We start from the raw sequence: 18,923 nt of genomic DNA, 5'->3' as shown, positions 1-18,923 counted from the left end.
AACTGGGACCAGTTAGAGACCCACTCACCTTGCCCAAGTTGTCTCCCTTTCCTGGCAGAGGAGTCTCTGCTCCTCCCCTTGCTGCAGCCAGTGCAGGCCCAAGTGGGTCCTGGGAGGCCAGTTTTGGGTAGAAAGAGCCTCTCTCCAAGCTTCAGTCTCCTCATCCATCAGAGGGAACAAAACCGCAGCTTTACCTCCCAGACCTGGCTGGGGAGGGTCCGTTAAACCGTTGTTTGACTTGTGGACAAAAAAAAAAAAAAAAAAATGTGGGGGGAGGAGTTTCTATGGAAAGTAACCTCCCAGGGCCAAACGATAATAAATTACAAACTGGGCAGGTCTTGGTGGGTAGTCACACCCCAGGCATATAAATTATTTACTAAAAGGTTTATCTTTGTCTTAACAAGCCCTGTCCATTGTTTCTGTGTCTCTAGGTTAACACACCTTTGAAATGCCCCCTTTCAACACCCTTCCTTCTAATACCTGACCACCCTAAAGAAAGCACGAAATCTTAACTCTCCTGCAATCCCATCCCAGGCTTGCTCTCTCTCACCTTCATGCCATCTTCCTTACGTTTCCTCCTTAATCTCAAATGCATAAAAGAAACCGCAAAATTTGTTGTCCGGAGCATTTGAGATCTTGCTCCCCAGCATATGTCTTCGGTTTGGCTCAAACTCTTATAAAATATTATGTACAGGTTTAGACGTTTCTTGCATTCTGAGTAAGCAATTGACTGGCTCATCCTCCACCATATCCTAGAGGAATTTGAAGTCACTATGGTAATCTTGGGGGGTGGCTAGCCCCCCACGCCCATGCTCTTGACTCACCAAAGCTGGGAGACCACCGCTGTCCCCCAGGGTTGAGCCTGTTGGGAATTGGAGCACTTAGCCCGCTCCCCGCTCCCGGCCTCTCTCACCCTCCCTTACACCCATTCACCCCGGGCTTTTCTCTCGCCACTGTTGACGGTTTTTTTTTGGGTGTGTGACTGTGGAAGGCCTGGGGGCGTTATGGGCTCCTAGGATCTTTATTTGGTTGTTTTCCTTTGTATAAAAAGAAAACTTGTTTTGAAGAAAGGCAGGGTGCAGCATCCAGAGGCACCTGGGGCGATGCTCCTCCAGCCGCAGGCGGTGGGGGTTTGGGGAGGAGGGCGGGGGAGCAGGTGAGAGGGCTGGAGGGCCTGTTGTTTTTCCTGTCGCAAGTAAAAAGGAAACAAAGTGGGAAGTGGAGTGTGCGGGCTGTCAGCAGGCGGGGCGCGGTAGGGGCGCCCCGCCTCCCAACCTCGAGGCTCACTCGCACCCAGCGCCTTCGCTCCAGGCGCCCGCGGGGCCAGGCGAGCCCAGCCCCTGCCAGCCGCGCCAAGACCGGTAAGTGCTCGCCTCTGGCTGCGTCTGGGGAAGTGGGGGAGAGGACCAAGGCCAGGGGTTTCGGAGGGGCCTCGCGGAGCCGTGGGGCCAGCTCTCAGGGGTCTCCCAGCGCGCACCACGGGTGAGCCCTGACACTGTGCGCCTTCCCGCGTCTAGAGAGCCCGGCAAGGGGCGTCCCCGGGGCGGGCCGTCGGGACTTGATCCGAGGCTGAGCTCGGGCGCCGGGGACGCCCCCGGTGCGCCCTCCGAGAAGGGCGCGAACAGCTCCCCCGCGCCTGTACTGAGTAACCTGCGGAGCCAGATGAGGGAGCTCCTCGACCCGGTGGCGGAGCCCGGGCTGTGCTCTCGGCAGAGGGGCGGCCTCGCGTGTACCCTCAGAGGCGCTGGAGGTGGGGAGCGCTCAGCCAGCCGAGCGCGCCCTGCCGCCAGAGCAGGCGAGCGGGACGTGGGGTGCCCCGGCCGCGCGGCAGGGTGCCGGCTGCATTCCTACTACGAGCGGTGCCGCCCTGCGGGCTTCCTCTGGGCGCGGGAAGAGAGGTGCGCACGCTATCCCGGCGCCACGTCCTCCCTCACCCTGGCGAACCCGAACATGTGCTGGACAGGGGCCGGGGTCGAGGTGTGCCGGGCTCTCGCTCCCGGCGCGTGGACGAGCGACCGAGTCCCTTTCCTACCCGCCCCGCAGGGACTCGGGGCGCCGGCGCTGCTCGCCGCGTGTTTACTGACAGCCGCGCCGAGATCAGCCCCCGTATCTGCGGCGGATCCCTGGTGACCGCGGCAAAACCGCCTCCAGCTTTGCATTTCCGGACTCTTTCTTCTTTTCAATACTCTTACCCGGAATTCAGCCTGAATGAGGCCTTAAAAAAAAAATCGAGTTTCCTGTTTTTATTTAGGCTTTCCCCTCTGCATCTCCCTCTTTGAAATCGAGGAGAGGGGACCAGGGAACCCTTTCGTGAGGACCAGGGTGGGGGTCCGTGCGTCCCGGCTGCGCTCTGCCCTAGTGGGGCGACCGAGGTCCGCGTTGCTGAGAAAGGACTGCTGGGAGGCTTTGGAAAGGCGCTCTCCTGCAGGGGAAGAGGGTGGGGACGGGATTTCCGGGGTCGAGGGTGGGTCCTGGCGCAGCACCCTAGGGATATGTCCAGCTTTCGGATGGAGAGCTCGGGAGCCTCGGATGAGTAAGCAGCATTCACTTCGTTCATGTGTCCCCTGGAAGGAGGAACCTGTGGGTCGCCAGCCCCACTAGTCTCTCAAGTGGGTCTTCTTCACGTGGGCTTCTGCAGAAGCCCCACTGGGCCCCACCCTCAGACGTCCCGCACAATCACAATCGCGCCTGTATGTGGGGCTGGTGTGTCTTTCTGGGCGCGCGCGGGGAGGGGGGTGGTCCTCTCTCTAGAGTCTCTAAGGGGAAGGTTCACTGCTCACTTTCAGAAGAGCTGGACCCCGCTGGGGTGCCTGACAGTGCCTTGGGGTTCTTGTCAAGTGACTGGTGCCATAGGGACTCCCCGCTCCCAAAGAGTTGATAGTTTTTACACATGTGTTCTCAAACAACCGTAGGAGATAAATGATGTGGTCTCCAGTTTCCATTGGAGAACACTAGGGCACAGAAAAGTGAACTCATTTGTTCACCCACACAAGCAGCTCTCCAGAATCCCAGCTGGTTCAGAGGCCAAGGTGTTGATCACCTAGCAGGTCTTGTTGCCCACAGATTAAGGAGAATATTTCCTAACAGTTCTCTGTGTGGGGGCATGGGGAGCCTTGGGGTGTCCTTTCAGAGATGCAGCCTCTAATGCACCCACCTTGATGCTCCTGTGTAAACCGTCACTACCATTAGCCCCCAGGTTTGATGGATGTGCTAAGTGAGGATAAAGATTCTTCTGATTTAGGAAGCTGGTACCAAACACAAGGAGACAGAAACAGACCTTTCTCCTCTGCCCTCTCTACAGCAGAAATTGCCAACCCCTTAGCATTTCCGATTCCTGCTGTGGTTTGATTTCTCGAGTTCAGGGTTCCATCCCCTGGCTCCGGAGAGCCCTGCCTAGAGCATCCGGAGGTTGATTCCCTTTTGGTGCTTTCATAAACTTCTCCAAGTAATGAAAGATGCTCTGGGGGCAGGGGAAGGGTACTGTGAAAACCTGGTTGGCAGTTACTTCCTTCTGAGTCCCACTCCCCCTGCCTCCTACGCCCACATTTAGAAACAACACTGGCCACTCTGAGAATACAGATGTTTCTGGAAGTAGAGCGAGTGCCTCAGAGGTGCTCCTGGGCATGCTGATCTTCCTGGGGGACAGCTGCGTTTCTACAGTCTCGTCCATGCCCAGGACCGGCGCATATAGCATGTCTTTGCAGGACGCTGTGGGCTCCATCTTTTCTCTTGCTTTACTATGTTTAGCAAGTGTTTACTGAGACCCTGCTGGGAGCCAGGGGTTGTGCTGAAAACATGGCTGGCAGACTGGGGGTGTACCAGCCCCTGGGGGTCTTACAGGACACAGATAATCCACACATAATTAGAGACCAACCTCAGACTCGGTTAGCATCTGTGCCCACACTGTTGTGTGGAGGGAGTTTGTGGGGGTGTGAATGGGGGGTGAGGGGTCAGTTCCTGCTTTACCTTGTTTTTCTTCAATTGCACAGTTAAAGGGAGAAGTGAATGTGCAACTTATGAAGCAATTCCCCTTTGGCTGGCTTATTTTTCAAAACCATCTTTGTTTAGAGAGCAGTTGCCTCCCTCCCAGAGGCCAGCTGCTTCTGTGGGTCTGATGGTAGTGCTCGGGGCCCCACCAAATGCTTCCTTACCGTGCGTGGTTCCTTAGAAAAGCTCTCTTGGCCACTCCCCAGGGGACAAACAGGTTTCCCAGCAAGGCTGCTGGAAGGGCAGGTCCAGAGGGAAGTGCTCCTGGAGTGTGGAGAGTGCCATTCTGTTCCTGTCCCGTGATGGAGGGACTTGTGTGGTCATTGACCTCCAGCTGGAGAATGGCAGGACCCGGACTTGTTTGCGAGGGAAACATTCTCCTCTGTGTGCCAGGGCCAGGGTTTCATAAATGACAAAGATTGCGAAACTCCTCTCTTCTTGCAGTTAATGTGAAAACGTAATTTTCTTTAATTTGGTTGGTGGAAATCCCCCGCAATCATATCAGAAATGCTGCCAGTTTCAAGATGGAAAAAAATCATTTAAAACCCAGGAACCTCCCTCCTCACTCCTTGCAGACAAACACTGACTTTCTGTGGGTCGTCCTAAACTCCGGCCACTCTCCCCTCCCTGAGGTTGGGCTGTGCAAGTTCCCCCTCCAGCTGCACTGGCTGGATGAGTATGAGAACCCCCCATTGCCTCCCCAGAAATGATAACTTCACCCCTCACGTAAGGTCAGCACTTCTCCTAGAAATGGGTGCTTTCCAAGGCTGCCTACTCTCTGAGCCCAGAGGGAGAGTGATTGGAGTAATGGGTGTGGTGTTTTTCAAGTAGTATTTCAGTCAGCTTCTGTTTCACTCACATTGGGAGAAATTGCTTTCCACTCAGATGAAATGCCAGGAGAGTGACAGTGGCAGGAGGGGGAGGCAGGGAGGGGAGAAGCTGCAGAAAGCAAGCAAGCTGCCTGAGTTGGGACTTTCTATCTTGGAGGAATGCTGTCTTCCTTTCTTGTGGCTGCTGTAACTAATTGCTACAAATTTTGTGTCTTAAAACAACAGAAATGTAATGTCATAATTCTGGAGGCCAGAAGTGCAAAATTAAGGTGTGAGCAGGGCCCTGTGCCTTCCAGCAGGTTAGGGAAGGATCCCACCTGGCCTCTTCCAGCCACTGGTGGCTCCAGGTGTCCCTTGACCTGTGGCAGTACCACCCCAGTCACACGGCCTTCCCCTCTGTGTCTGTCATCTTCTGTCTCTTGTGAGGACACTTGTCATTGGATTTAGGGTCCACCTGGACAATCCAGGATGGACTCATCTCAAGATCCTTAACTTAATTATATCTGCAAAGGCCTTTTCCCACTTGTTATTTTTCCAAACAATCCACAGGTTCTGGGGGTGAAGACACGGACATATCTTTTTGGGAGCCACCATTCAGCCCACTACAGATGGACATTTTCTTTTGGTATTTTCTGGGGAAGGTGTTTGGCACAGTTCTTTTTTCTGGGATCCAAATGTTCCCTGCCTTTTGCCCTGTGTGCTGCTTGCAGCCCTAGGTGACCTTAGGCAAGAATTTCAGACTCCCCGGAAGCCTTTAACCTCCCTCTCCCCTTTCTGCTTCCTGTCCCCCAAATTGGTGAACTGGCTACCACCTTAGTTAGTAGTCAGCTCCCCTCATAGCAGCTTCCCAGTGTCCCAGTAGCAGAAAGGACAATTTCTGGGCCTTGGAAGTAACCCAAGTAACTGCCGTGGACTAAATTCTTCACCTGCGGAGAACTATTCAGCCCCTCTTCTTTGTCTCTCTCCTTTCCTGACCCCTCCCTCTTTCTCTTCGAGGACCGCTTCTTCTCTGCTCAGAACCCCTCCCACCCAGGCTCCCCTGCTCTGTCTGGGGCTACCCAGCCCCTCACATTTTGGAGTTTCGTCTGTTGAGCTGTTCCTGGGAGAGGTGGAAGCAGGGTTCCGTTTTGCTGCCGAGTCCCCATGTCCTCCTCCAGGGACCATAGTTGTGGGAAGGGACTGGTGGGATGGGGCTGGTGGTGCTGGATGGGATTTGGGGTGTTCCCCCAGTTATTGGAGCTTATAGGAAGTGGAGGATGAGAATGGCGATGTGCAATGGGGGGTGCTCCATGGATACATGGAGGGGCAGGGCCACTCTCCTGCCCACTCTGTCTCCCGGGGAGGGGCATTGCTTTTTCTTTTCTTTTTTTTGTTTTGTTTTGGCTTTCCTATGAACGCTGGGAGAAGTGCTTTCTTTTCAATAGGAAAACAAGATCATAGCCCTACTATTGAAACTTTGAAAAGTCATTTATGTATAGGTCGGGCTGGGCGGGGTGGGGTACAGAATTGGAGCTGGGTGGATTGCCACATGGAAGAAAAAGTATTATCTTTGGAGTCAGCCAGACTGGGTTTGAATCTCAACTACTTTTTTATCTGCTGGGTGCCCTTTGGCAAATAAATCGCTTCACCCTTTTGAGCCTGAGAATCCTCTGCTATAACGCTGGAGTGGGAATAGCTGTCAAGTGCCAGGCACCCAGCTTTACACACAATGTCTATAAGAGAGCTGGGATGTAGTGGGTGGTCCGTAAGTAATTTATTATTATCCCACTATCCCAACATAGCCACTGCCAATTTAGGTATCTGTTCCATTTTGTAATGTTTTTATTCATTTTGAATTTACTTGTAATTAGTAGGCATGCACTTTTTTATCTTAAATTTTGTGTTTCAATTGTGGTGAAATATATATAACAAAATCAATGATTTTTAAGTATATAGTTCTGTGGCATTTATTTATTCACCTTGTGTGCAACCATCACCACCATCCATCTTTAGAACTTTTTCATTGCGCAATATTGAAACTCTTAACCCATTAAATACTAACTCTCCACTCCCCTCTCCCCGCAGCCCCTGGCAACCACCATTCTACTTTCTGAGCCTATGAATTTTACTCTCTGTACTTTATGTAAGTGGAATAGTGGAATTATACAGTAGTTGTCCTTTTGTGACTGGTTTATTTCATTTAGCTAATAATATCTTCAAGGTTCTTCCATGTTATAGCAGGTGTCAGAATTTCCTTCCTTTTTAAGGCTGAGTAATACTCCATTGTATGGATGGCCCACATTTTGTCCATTCCTCCATCAATGGACACTTGGGTGGTTTCCTCTTTTTGTCTATTGTGAATATTGCTGCTAGGAACGTGGGTGTAGAGATTATCTATTTATGTCTTTGCTTTGAGTTCTTTTGCATACATGCCCAGAAGTGGGATTGCTGAATTATATGGTAGTTCTATGTGTAATTTTTTGAAGAGCAAGTCATATGCTTTTGTAATTTGCTTTTTTTTCATTTATTTTTAAAGTATAGTTGACATACAATATTAAATTAGTTTCAGGTGTCCAACTGTGATTAGACAGTTCTATAACTTACAAAATGAACATGATAAGTTTAGAACCCATCTGGCACCATACACGGTCATTAAGGTATTATTGATGGTATTGGTCTGTTGCTGTACTTTACATCCCCGGGACTGTTTTTATAACTAGCAGTTTGTACTTCTTAGTCCCCTTCACGTAATTTGCTTTTTTTCATTTAACATTGGCTTGTTAACATTTTTCCACATTGTTTCATAACCTAGCCATCCTTTTTAGTGGCAGTATAAGTGTCCTGAAACAGGACACCATCATCTTCTTAAGCATCCTCAATGGTAGGACGTTTAATTTACACACACACACACACACACACACACACACTCCACTGTAATTGACATTTTCAGGCATATGACTTTTTTCATACTCAAGAAGGATTGCATCAAAGGCATTAAACATATTTATAGCTCTTAGAGCTAAATGGTTTTCTGAGAGATTGGACCAATTCATCCCAGTGGTATATAATAGTTCACAACACCCTTGCCAACACTGACTAATATTGAAAAAAAAAAGATTTGCTAATAGGTCTAAAAGGTAATCATCTTAAGTATGTTTCTTTTATTGCTAATGAAGTTAAATTGCTTTTTTTTTTTTTTTTTGGTTGCTGTTATGGATAGCGTGAGGTTTGCTGCAGTGTAATGCAGCAGTTAAACCCTTGAACTCTGGAATTGGATGGATTCTGATTCGAACCGTAGCTTCCTCACTTCTCAGCTGTGTGACCTTGAGTTTCAGAAACCTTACCTTCTCTGATCCTCGGTTTCCTGTTCTGTAGAATGAAGCTAATGGGACCTATTCCTAGGGTAATCTTAAGAATTAAATGCGGGAAACTAGATAATGAATATCACCTAGCACATAGTTAATACTCAGTAAACATTAGCTGTTATTGCTAATATCATAATTCAGTTGAACAAAATCTCCATTCATCCCCAGGATTTATCTTGTTCCAGCAAGGAGACATGGTTTACACTTAAGCCAAAGGGATTTAGGTTAAGCACGGGGATTGAGTTTTCTGCTATAAATTAGGTAGATGATCTTAGAAAGAGCTGGCAGTACCTCTCTGATGAAATGGACCCTGTCCTTGGCTGTCTGACTGGAACTGGGTGTGAGTCTCCCTGGGACAAGCAGATGAGCCTTGTGTTGGGTGATGCTTCCTCACTGACGGATGAACAGAGGCTGAGGTGGGCTGCAGGGAATCTCGAGGTCCTGAGAGGGCTGTTTCTCCAGGACCCTGTCCCCCTGTGGTCCTGCAGCCTCTGTAGCACAGAAATGGGACTTACTAATGGTCTAGTCTGGAATTCATCTTAGTAACTATTCCACTGTTGACATGCAAATACTCCTTCATGCAGTTTGGGAAACTGAGGCAGGTGCTGGGTGGGGGGAGTCAGGACCCCGGGGGCTTTGGCACCAGCTTGGGTTCCTGCCCATGGAGCCTGCTTTTGCAGCCCCTTAGAGTAAAGTGGCCTCTACTTCCCTCTTAGGGAGAACCTAAGTCAAGCACACAGTGTGTTTATCTGTGCTCAGTGTATGTATTTTCCTCTTTGCTGTGTCCAAGGGAGCAGTTAATAAGAGCAGGATCTTGGTCTCAAATAAACTGCTTCACAAGAAATTTCTTTGGTGTTGCAGGGGAAACACCAAAACCTTTTCCCCTCACCCGTCCCTCTCAAAAAACTCCATTAAAAATGTTTCTTGTGTTCAGAACCAATGAAAAAATGAGCGAGACCACACCTCCTATCATGAATCTTTTCTCCCTGTTGTGTGGTGTGAGGAATATTTGAATAATACAGCCCATCTGCTGTCATTTGGAAACCAGTGATGAAGTGTGGCCTATTTTTAAATTAGGTGCAGTGGCACATCTAATATGTGGTACTTTCTTAAGATCTGCGTGGCTTCATATTTCCCAGCCGGAAGCACAGTGCAAGGCAGTGTTTCGAGAAGGAATAGACAGAAAGCCTAACGTTCATGTCAAAAGCAAGAGCTTTAGAATTAAATGGGAGCTCAGATCTTGGCTTTGACACTTAATGCATAGGTGATCGTGACCAGTTGCCTTACTTCCCCAAGCCTCCAGGTTTTCCTCTGAAAATTGGGATAATAGTACCTCTTTACTGGATTGTCATGAAGATTAGCAATAAGGAAAAGCCTGTAGTAAGTAATGGGCCTGGTACGGTAAGAGTTAGTCATTCGTTATCTTATTTGACCCTCCATGAATGATCTGTATGGAATGCGTGAAGCATGTGTCAATAAATAACCCCGTTTTACAGGTAAAGATTGGAATTGCTTTGTCCTTTGTTAACTGCCTGTTCCTATCTGATATGTCAAAGCCAGAGGTTTAGTTTTTTGGCTTTTTGTAATCCTTCAAGCTCTGCGGGAGCTTGGGAGATAAGAGCTGAGGACTGTGGAGGTGAGATCTTTTCCAGGCTGTTTCCTTCCTTCCCCTGCTGGGAGGCAGGAGCTACCCCTGGACTAGCTCACCTGGCCTGGACTAGCAGATAAGGCAGCTCGCTAGTAAAGTTGTTGATCAAGTGATCTTGACCATGGCAGTGGATTCTGGCTTGGTCCTGTCCCCTCTGAGCTGCAGCAGTGTGACGGGGTCCCGAGTGGGTGGGCTGCTCCAGAGGCAACCACCTCAGGAGCCCTTGTGCATGGGTTTATGGGAAAGTGGTTGGGACATGGCCGGGTGGCTGGCAGTGACCTTGACCTTCATGCACTGTGCTTCTCCAACTTTCCCACCCGCTTCTCCAGCCAGAGGCTGGGATGTGCAACTCTAGCCTGCAGCAGCCCACCCCAGCCATGACCTTGCTTTGAAGTTTCAAGTTTTATTTTTAACACTAACAATAATTTTACATTCTATTCTCTGATAAATCCATGTTTATTTTACTATGAGGAATAGTTCCCCCTCACTTTTGAGTTAAATGGATGCTCTGGGAAGATGTTTATGTTTCGGTGGCTTCCGCTCCTTTTAGCACAGTGTCTCCAACCATAGTTGGAAAAACATAGATTAGGGCAAAATAGTATGAAGAATGATTCAACGAAATTCAGTGAAATTTTGGCTTAGGTAGAGAATATTAAAATGCCACACCTCGAATCTAAACATTTTATTTTAACTTAAAACGTATAAATAAATGTATATTGGTCCACTGGTCTATTGATGGAAGGCCAAGGGCTTTTGTTAGAATACACTCTTCATTCCTACGTAAGGTGCTTTGCAATTCAGAGTCCTCCTAAATTTTTATAATTCTCCCTAGTTTTTTACAGTTGCCATGCCCCATCTGATTGAACAGAAAGTTTGTTTTGGTGACTTGCCCTTGTTGAGTTTCGAAAGCATTCTGCTTCATTTTCGTGAAAACAGCTCTTTATTTTCACACCCATATTTCATCCACTTAGCCACTTACCATGTTGTGTGATTGCAAAGGTGAACACCGAGTGTGGGCCTATTTGGGAATAAGCACAGCCAGCTCTTGTTAGCCTGCAGAGCCTGGGGCCTGGCATGCTGGCACCCCAAGGAGTAGCCTGATGGCGAGTGGTCAGCATGCTGAGGCCATCGGTCAGGGTGGGCTGAAGAGGGGATGAGGGCACAATTCACCTCTCATTCGGCTGGTTAGAGGTCGGATATGATGCAGGAATCACAGAGCTTGGGCCCGAGGTGGCCTTCGACGTAGAGCTCCCACCTAAACTACAGCAGCCCCTCACTCTGAGAGGAAGCACAGCAAGCTCAAGAAGGGAGGCTCTTCACACCATCTCCTTTTTCTGCAGCTCTGGTCAGCACATTTGTACTTCCGCGCTTTGCTATCCAGCCACCTCAGAATTGCGGCCTCCGTTAACCTAGCTTGCTGTTTCTTTGTCTAAGGATGACAACAGCAAACACTTTTGTAGCATCCACTCTGTAGGAGGCAATGTTCAGGTACTTCAGAAATACAGATTTACTCAACATTTGTGATAAGTCCTATTGCGATCCCCATTTCACAGAAGGGGAAACCGAGGCACAGAAAGACTTAATAACTTACCTAGGTATGACCCAGCTAGGAAGTGGCAGAGCCTGCTCCCAACCCCTGTCCTGTGCTATCTCCAAATGTGGCCACTCCTTTCCTAGGAGGAAGTGTGTCATTGGGGCTGGGAATCCGGATCCCAGGTAGGGGGAGTGAGTCAGTCAGCTGTGCATAGGGGCTTCCCAGCCTCCTTCTCACCTGTGCCCTCTGTTCCCAGGACATCTTCCCTGTTCTTGCTGGTCCTTGGTCTCTGTTTGAATCTTCTGTGCCCCGCCTAGTCCCAGTCTGTCCAGGGTGGTGCCCACTGTCTCCCTCTGTCCAGAGGAAGTAGGGCCTGGCTTCTGAAATCTCATTTGCTTCCTTGCCCAACTCTTGAAACTTTTACGGGAAGTCGACGTAAGGGTCCTTGAGCTGGTGGGTGACATAATCAGGGCCATAGGACTGCGGTGTCTTCTTGGCCAGTGGCCCAAATCTGGTCTCTTTTCAGTGACCCAGGAGAGGCAGTGTGGTGCTGTGGTCAGAGCAGGGCTCAGGAGTCATCGGTTCAAGCCTGCCTCTCCCACTCACTGGCTGTGTGCCTGGAACCTCCGCGAGCCCCACTTTCCCCCTTGTAAACAGAAGGCCTGTCTTAGGGGCTTGTGATGATTGCGTGAGAAAATGGATAGAGTCGCTTAGACAGTGCTGGCTTGTGGCAGGTGCTCAGTGATATCTGCCATTACCCCAAAGACAGGCCTGATAAATGCTACAGAGGCGCTGCTAGAACAGAGCCTCAACTTATCCCAAAGGCTCACAGGGGTAGATGCGGCCTGGAGACCTGTTTTGGGAGTGGCAGCAGGTGGCATAGGGGCACCTGCCAAGGACAGACTGACCAGTGATGGGGGACAGAATGAGTCCCCCAATGCTCACAGTTTGTCTACAGATGAGAACAGGAAAGGAAGAGGACATGTAAGCCCCTGACCCAGTGGGGAAGAGGGTCAGGGGCTGAGTGCCTGGGTGTGCGGCCAGCTGCAGAGCGGACCCCAAGAAAACGGAGTAAACTGCCAAGTAGCTAAGACCCTTTGAGGGGGACCCATCTCCATTACCACTCTGAGTGAGTGTGTGTGTGTGTGTGTGTGTGTGTGTGTGTGTGTGTGAGTCTTGTAGAACTGAACCCTTAACCTGTGGAACATGATGCTGTCTCTGGATAGACAGTGTCAAAATTGAACTGAATTCTTGGACACCCTGCTGGTGTCTGAGAATTGCTTGTTGGTGTGAGGGAACCTTCCCCCCATGTTGAAATTGGGCCTGGGAACCCCATTTATCCACTTACCCTAGAACCCACCGCCCAGTGGTTCCTAAGCTTTTTCAGATTTTAAGTCCTTTTGAAAAGCTGCTGAAAATCATGGCCCCTCTCCCCAAGAAAAGACTCCTGTATACAAGAACATTCTAACATAATCCCATGGGGTTCCTGGGTGTCCCCCACGTTCATCCCAGACTCTCTTAGGGTACACTGAAGGGTTGTAGGAGTCCGATCGCTGTCTTCTCTGCATTGAAATTCTAACTCCAAAACCAACCTTGAAGGCCAGAGAGGGACCCTAGATTCAGACCCCCTGAGGCCTCTGGAAGATACCTCGCCCAACGATAAAAGTCTGTTCAAAGTTTGCTTTGAAGCTGCTTCTGTGTTCAGTCTTGACCACCTCTTAAGTACCTGTGTGCAAGTTTACTCTGTGCCATTTAAATCCCTTTCTTTCTCCTAAATTCACTGAGGGGCATTCAGCAAGGACTGATTTCGTTGCATCATTTGATGCCTCTCCACTATAGGATGGCTCATTGACAAGGCCAGCTGTCCTTGGGGGCAGTTGCAGCCTGTGGTTTTGTGGCTCCCCCTTCTGTGTGAAGAGCCTCGGCTTGGGCTGCTAGGAAACCCACCTGTGCGAGCTGCTGTAAGTCATGGGTGGGTGGCGTTGTCTATGGAGGATGGGAAGTCAGGCCCGCATCCAGGCTGTACATACGTGTTGGGCTCCAGGTGGCTTTAGAGCAGGCAGGGTCTCCTGAGGGATTAGCATGCGAGCCCCCTTTTGCTGAGTGAATGGGGTTAGTGCTGAGCACCCCACACCACGGTGTTCTCTGCCCCAGGCATCCCGTCCACTTCAAGTACCACAAAGCCTTTCCCAGCCCTGCGGGTGCCAGCCTCCCAGGGTGCCACTCCCACTCAGGACCGGTGACCTTGCCTGAACTCCTGCTCCTCTTAATATAATAAGCTTTATTGAGATAGAAGTCATATACCATAAAATTCATTGAATGTGCACAATTCAGTGGGTTTTGGTCTGTTCACAGAGTTGTGTAACCATCACCATCATCGATTTTAGAACATTTCATCACCTCCAAAAGAAACCTCATACCCCTTAGCAGCCACTCTCCATTTCTCCCCAACCTCCCAGCCCCTGGCAACCACTAATCTACTTTCTGTCTCCATGAACTTGCCCATTCTGGACATTTCACATAAATGGAATCATACAGGATGTGGTCTTTGGGGGCTGGCTTCTTACACTTAGCCTGTGGTCTCTTAGGAACATATCTGTCTGACTCATACAACTACAGTGGAGGGGTGGTTTGTACTGCCATTTGTTCAATCACAATGATTAATGGAGCTTCTGCTATACTAGGCCTGGCACAGGTACTGGGCCACACAGCAGCCATGGTGGTGTATTAGCTATCGATTGCTGTGTAACAAATTACCCCAGACTTAACAGCTTCAACAACAAACACTTATCATCTTACAGTTTCTGTGGGTCAGGCATCTGGGAGCAGCTGAGGAAGCAGGGTTTTGTTGGCAGGCCTCAGTGACTCGCCTCCTGATGGCCAGGTATCTCAGAAACTTGCCATGTGGGCTTCATGGGGCAGCTTGAGTGTCCTTACAACATGGCGGCTGGCTTACCTCCAAGTGAGAGATGAGAGAGAAAAAAAGAGGCAAAGAGTGCCCAAGCCTGAAGTCCCACAGCCTTTTATAACCTAATCTTAAAGGCAACCTGCCATGGCGCCCACCATATTTTGGTCGCACAAACCCATCCTGCTGTAATGTGGCTGGGGACTGCACAAAGGTGTGAATACCCAGCAAGTGCCTGTATATCGTTTTATGTTGAGAGTATCCCTTGTGATGGCACCCAGCCGGCTCGTTCATGAGGGACCACAGTGCAGTGTCTCGGTCAGCTGTGACTTCTCTGGGTTCCATGCTCTATTTAGGCCTCTTCTATCTTTCTCCACTCTGTATTTGTAATTAGAGAATTTAGCATGTAATTACAGACAGCCTTGCACTTGGTTCCACCAGATTTATCCACTTCTGACAGAATAATTTTTACAGATGATTGCTAGCCATATGGATAGCTCTAGGACCCGGGGTCAGCTGGGAAGACTCTCAAAGGGCTGCCAATAACTTGAACATCTAGGGGCTGGAAACATCTGGAGGTGTCCTCATTCATGTCTAGTTGCCTGGGAGGCTCAGATGGGACTGTCTGGCTTCTCCTTCTGGCTGGGGCTCCTCCACAGTGTGGCAGCTTCAGGAAGTCACACTTCCTTCTCGATGCATTCCCCAAGAGCTTGGTTCCAAACCAAGGGGGAAGCTGCATGGCCTTTTATGACCTAACCTCTCAAGTCACTTAGCATCGCTCCTGCTATACTCTCTTGGTCAAGGAAGTCACAGCCTACCCAGATTGAAGGGGAGGGACGTACGTGGCACCTCTCAATGGGAGGAGCCCTAAAGAATTTGCCAGTGTTTTAAAACTTCCACAATAAATGGAAAGCATTTAGCACGATGACTGCCATGTCATATAGGCCAGAAAATATCCGCTGCTGCTTCCTCTGCTGCTGATGTCCATACTGCTGTTAGTTTTAGTATCTCTCCAGTACTGATACTTAGCACCCGGAAACGGACTGCTGTGTATCTAACTCTGTGACCCAGGCAAGCCCCCTGCCCCCTGTCTTAACTAAATGACCTTTGAGGAGCAGCTCTGGGAGGATGTTCAGTCTAATGTTGCCAGATTCATTCTTTTTACCTTCTTCAAATGTAGACCCAACTTAAAAAAATTTCCCAGCCCTTAGTTTAATTTTCTTGCCCTGAGTGGCTTCTCCCGCACATTGAGGGGTTTCACAAGGAGATTCTAGATCAGTGTTGTGAGTCCCCAGGGGCCTTGTTCAGGAGCCTGGATGTCTGATTCATACAACGCCTGTGGTTCCAGGCTTTCTATTTCTCCCTTATGCTAATTTTCCCCCAATAAGTATTCACAATTGATTTTTTCCCACAAACAGAGGAATATCTCTTCTATAAAAGTTAAAAAGACGCCTAAGACATGGTGTCCTCCCGGGAGATTCCAATTCTAGGAAGAGACCTGACACACAGGAAGCAGTGATGAAATGCCGCGTGTAACTAGGTGCTCTGCTTGGGGGTCCCGGTGAGACGCCCCCTGCCGGTGCTGTCTGATTGCCCCTCCCCTCCACTGCCCGCGGTAGGCAGGCGCGGTGTGCTGGCATCGCTCACACAGGAAACAGTTCTGGGGTGATTAGGAACTCATCCGAGTGTAGCTCCAACGCCAGGGCTCCACCCTTTTGCTGGGCGAGCCCCTGCAACCATGGAATGCTTTGGGGTTGACGCTTGGAAGAATGAGCATTGCAAACATGGCCATCATTTTTTTTCCTCTGCTCCCTCCCAGGTCACAAACTCTAGAAGCCTCAATTAAGGCAGACTTTGGGTCTAAGCTAGGGGAATTGGCGAAAAACAGAGGCTCCGGATTCTAATTAACTGTGCTTTTTAACTACAGATGAGCCAATTTTTGAGTTAACTGGGGGTGAGAGTCTCAAAGATTAATGAAAATATGTAAAGATGGTACAAGAACAGGGGCCAGACACTCTTGTAATTAGGCTCCCTTATTCTTGTGCCTTGAGAATAAAAAGATCAAGGGAACAAAGGGATGGGGGCGGGGGGATTATGTGAATAACTATGGAAACTGTCTCTCCCCTTTGAGGAGGATTATTTTCCAGAATCCTTTTTTTCCCTAAAATTACAAACATTTACTGCTCTTGTTGTTAGTTGCATCTTTTTAAAAAAAACTGTAGCTGTCCTAGTCTTGTCCCCACTCAGCGTCTTATCTGACCACATCTAAAAATGCTGTAAGGGAAAAACAATACTTTTCCCTCTACCCTCCTGGGTTCTTGGCAGAGACCCTCCTCTACAAAATCAGAATAACAGGAGAAAAACAAATTTAATCATGTACAAAATCTCCACAAACATGTGAGACTCAAAGAAGTGACCAGAGCAGGAAGCTTTTATACCTTTTGGACAAAGAAATAGTAAATGTGTGAAGGATTGGCAAGATAAAGGGGTGTGGGCTGGCGATGGTCAAATGGTGAAAAAGTAACAAGGTTTGTTTATGCAGCTTCTTGGCCCTAGATTCCCTGTCTGTAGTGATAAGGGTACCTTCTTCCCTCCTGGTACAGGGAGGTACCTTCACATGGGAGATTTCAGTGGGGCAAAGGAGGCTCAGAGCTGCCCTTGCACTAGTTTTCTCAGCTACCTTTAATTCAAAATAATATGCCGAAGTGACATATTTTGGAATGACATATTCTGACTCCTTACCATGCTGAGTGCCAAATTTGAATAGGAAGAGCCAACCAGAATTCCAGGACGGTTGGTGGTTGGGATATCGGTGGGCAGCTGGGAAAGGCTGACATTTCATCACAGTGAGGTTACCTGGAAGTGGCAGGAGAGGCAGAAAGAAGGAGCAGTGACTAGTAAAGAAAATAAACTTCCCTCTTACAGGGCTTGTTGAATGTAGCCAGGCCTCTCATGGCTGGGAGCAGCGAGCTCTGGTTTCCTGCTTCATGCTTGGGAACTTACAAAGACGATCTGCTTCTTTTGACAGTAGCAAGTGGAGGGGTGGGAATCTAATTTTTCTGTTTACTCTGATTTTCTAAAAGTGGTGAAACGCATTTATTTATCCAGTAAACTACAGTAGTTTTCCCCCCCACCCCCACTGACCTTATCCACAGTTTCACTTGCTGCGGTTTTGATTACCCACGGTCAACCTCTGTCTGAAAATATTAAATGGAAAACTTCCAGAAGTAAACAACTCATAAGTGTTAAATTGTATGCCCTTCTGGGTAGCATGATGAAATCTCGTGCTGCCTGGGACGTGAATCATCCCTTTGCCCACGGTATCCACACTGGTTCTGGGTACTCTCCTCTTGGCATCCCTGCCACAAGCATTTTTGCTGCATTTTCGCCACATAACTTTGGCCATAAGGCAGTCTTGCCATAAAAAAGAAAAAATAAACTGGTTGACAGTTTCTTTTTTTTTTTTTTCATTTGGTTTCATTTCTTCATTGACAAATCAATCAACCGCCGTAAAAAAGCTAAAATAAACTGATTGACAGTTTGGGTTTTTTGTTTGTTTGTTTGGTTTCATTTCTCCATTGATGAAGTTCTTGCAGTTCTTCCCCTGTCTGTATTATATGTAAATCTTAGCTAACCCTCATTATGAGCTCTGCAGTGACAAGTAGAAGTGGTGGTGGTCTTAAAATAGCATTTCTTCCAGATGATGATGATTTGCCCCAAGAGTTGGTTTCTTATTTTGAAACACTTGACTTCATGAGGAGAAATAGAGTCTGAGGGCCTTCTTTGAAGGTGTAGTTAGTTGAACCCACATTTTCCATAGAATAAAGACAAGTGCTTAAGTGCAATCCACAAGATAAAATCAGTTACTTGCACAGTACTGCCACGAATCGACACACATTTGAAATAAAGTCTTAGTAGCCACTTAGTAGCCGCCTAGGTTATTAGATCGACTGTTGCGTTATCGCAGTGCTTTGTGTTCAAGTCACCTTTATTTTGTGTAATAATGTCTCATTCACGTCACTTCATCTCATCAAGTAGGCTATTATCTCACATCATCACGAGAAGGGAGAGTCCAATACAGTAAGATATTTTGAGAGAGAGAGAAAGAGACCACATTCACATTAGTTTTATTACAATATATTGTTATAATTGTTCTATTTTATTATTTGTTATCATTGTTAATCTCTTACTGTGGCTAATTTACAAATCAAACATTACCATAGGCACGTATGTATAGGGAAAAACATAGTATATATAGGGTTTGGTACTATCTGCAGTTTCAGGCATCCACTGGGGGTTCTTGGAACGTATGCCCGGCAGGTAAATGGGGGGAATACTGTAATTTATTCATACCTTCGCCTGTTTTTAACAGAGGACTTAATATATTCCTGAGCCTGGAATGAGGAATCAGTTGCCTGGTTTTTCTTCTATCTCTGCCACTAACTAGCTGTGTGATGTTAAGACATGTGATCTCTTTGTGTCTGTTGCCCATCTGGGAGAGCAAAGACTTAATGGGGCATCTGCTCTGTGTACCAGGCACTAAAGACTTTCCATGGATCTGTATTAATTCACTTAATTCTCTCCCACACACTTTATGTGATGTGTCTTTCTGGAATTGGTCAGTGCAGTTCTATTAGTACAATTTTGTAATACCAGGATGACTTTTTATGGCTTT

The 18,923-nt window shown here is 48.3% G+C and overlaps 1 protein-coding gene across 4 annotated transcripts in view; it reads left to right on the top strand.

Moving 5' to 3' along the window:
• The first annotated feature begins 1,223 nt into the window (after positions 1-1,223).
• The window catches only part of PIK3CD (phosphatidylinositol-4,5-bisphosphate 3-kinase catalytic subunit delta), a 46,873-nt gene continuing 29,173 nt past the window's right edge, over positions 1,224-18,923 (top strand). For all 4 annotated transcript variants that reach the window (XM_019746716.2, XM_019746717.2, XM_019746715.2 and 1 more), the window contains exon 1: positions 1,224-1,361. The gene's annotated coding sequence lies outside the window, so the exon portion shown is untranslated. The remainder of the gene's footprint in view (positions 1,362-18,923) is intronic.

This window comes from Rhinolophus sinicus, linkage group LG06, assembly GCF_036562045.2.
Source record: "Rhinolophus sinicus isolate RSC01 linkage group LG06, ASM3656204v1, whole genome shotgun sequence".
NCBI classification, from domain to species: Eukaryota; Metazoa; Chordata; class Mammalia; order Chiroptera; family Rhinolophidae; genus Rhinolophus; species Rhinolophus sinicus.
The sequence above is the reverse complement of the archived record's forward strand: the minus strand, read 5'-3'. Positions and strand labels throughout refer to the sequence as shown.